This window comes from Dendroctonus ponderosae, unplaced genomic scaffold (assembly GCF_020466585.1).
Source record: "Dendroctonus ponderosae isolate FM_Combo_2020 unplaced genomic scaffold, Dpon_F_20191213v2 Dpon_F_20191213_932, whole genome shotgun sequence".
Classification (NCBI taxonomy): domain Eukaryota; kingdom Metazoa; phylum Arthropoda; class Insecta; order Coleoptera; family Curculionidae; genus Dendroctonus; species Dendroctonus ponderosae.
The window spans coordinates 1,716-3,631 of record NW_026019152.1 but is presented as its reverse complement, the minus strand read 5'-3'; the positions used below and the strand labels follow the sequence as shown (position 1 = coordinate 3,631).

Genomic DNA, 1,916 nt, shown 5'->3' with positions numbered 1-1,916 from the left:
TCGTTATAGCTTCGAGCCGATCCTGAATCGCTACCGCGAATAAAGCAATTATTTCATGTCATTTTCGTCAAATTTCTGCGTAAGGTCGAATGCAGGCAGGAATTTATTGATGGTCGGTTTGAGGCAAGGCAGGGCATTTCCAAGTTGAACATAGAGTGTTATTGATATAACATTAAGCCGTCAATTAATGTTTGTCTATCTATGTGACTATGTGGTTTTCTTGTAAAGCAAAATTTTGATTCGAGAGGTGCAAAATTAAAAATATTATACTTTTTTAAATTACTAACATATTTTCGTCCTCGCCTCAGATTCATAATTTGCCAAAACGTTCTTTTATGTAAATAATATACGATTGGCCCGAAGCTGACTTGGCTGCGTGACTATTGGAATACATACTAATAAACTCTTATTTTTTGGACTTTTCTATTAATTTGGACGCAAACGGCAACGGCGAACGCAAACGTCAAGTTTATAAATGGGCTTTTACTCTTACATATAACAAAAAAAACGTAATTTTTGGCTCATTTTATAACTTCTAGAGGTTATCGTACTTTTAGGTTGATGCTAAATAAAAATGTTTTCCGTATAGTAAATTAATCATTATTTAAGGAAAACGCAAATTGTCTCAATATATTTATTTGCATCATTTGTAAATAATTTTCATAAACAAACTGTAAGCACAATATTTATATTCTGCAACGGAATTGATTTTGGTATTTTACAACTGTACAAAAACACATTACGTGTTTTAATATGTAATTAAAGGTTTTTTGCCATAGAGTTCGAATATTTCGGCCCAACCTGCCATTGTTCTTTCCTTCAAATGAGTGTTTAACTCTAGTGTAGTATTAATATTTAAATAAATTGAATTTTCCTCAGTATGTGGAGTCCAAATTACATTGTTGAATAGTGCAGATTCCTCCGGAGTTGGATTTCTAAAACCTTAACGTGTACTATTGATAATTTGGTCGCATATGGTAACTTACAAATATTTAGCAAAGTTGGTCCAGAGTTTGACGAGCCTATTCTGTACCAATAAATCTTCAGCTTGGGCCGATCGAGGCCAGTAAAATAGGTAAGGAAGATCGGAAGAATGGGCTACCTTTTCAGCACCTAAACATATAACACAGCATAGTGACACACCTTACTACCTTCCCGATAGCAATTCCAGAATTTTAAAACATTCCAAACAAATGATCATATAAATTCTGAAATCAAGCATTATAATATTTAATTCACTTACCATCAATGAAGGGCTCCATGACATGACGTGCTCCATAGTACGAGAACTGATAAAGATATACGGGTGTGTAAGCAGATTGAAGATCAGCATGCTTTAGTATTGCTCTTCCAAACAAACTGTCACTGTAAAGCTAGTAAAATTATGATATTAATAAATTGAGCAGGATTGCAAGGTTCCAATTGCATTAGTCAAAATTAGAAAAAATAGAAAATGTGTAGATAAGTGCTTTATTTTGTAAATTTAGTCTAAGAAGTCACGAAACAACTACAGGGTTATTTATTGAACTTTGGGCACCCCGTTTTTGCATTTAATTTGAAATTTAGAGAAGYGTTAAATACAAAAGTTTAAGATATTAACGTCTAGTTTATTTTAAGATAATACCAATTGATACGTGGTGTCTCAAATTCAAGTGACAGACCAAATTTAGSCTTTTTTAAATGGAATGCCGTACTTTTTATTRCATTTTCGAGCTATTCGTAAAAWTMTAGGCCTGCTSTATATAAATGTTTTATGTTGTTTTCAACTGTTTTTGAGTTAATAGCCAATATTGATTAAACWTAGCGAACTCCCMTWTRWTGGATCTAGACAATTCAGCCGGAGATTTTTGCATGATACAGCATATGGAGTCAAATMGGACGATATTTTGAAAAATTTTGCAACAGAGTGTAGCCAG

At 32.9% G+C, this 1,916-nt stretch overlaps 1 long non-coding RNA gene across 1 annotated transcript; it reads right to left on the bottom strand.

The window, feature by feature from the left end:
- Positions 1–620: 620 nt before the first annotated feature.
- Positions 621–1,396, bottom strand: LOC125505703. Its single transcript, XR_007282342.1, has 3 exons — positions 1,244–1,396; positions 987–1,113; positions 621–935 (listed from the first exon to the last, which is right to left on the bottom strand). It is a non-coding gene; the product is annotated as an uncharacterized LOC125505703 (long non-coding RNA).
- Positions 1,397–1,916: the final 520 nt, after the last annotated feature.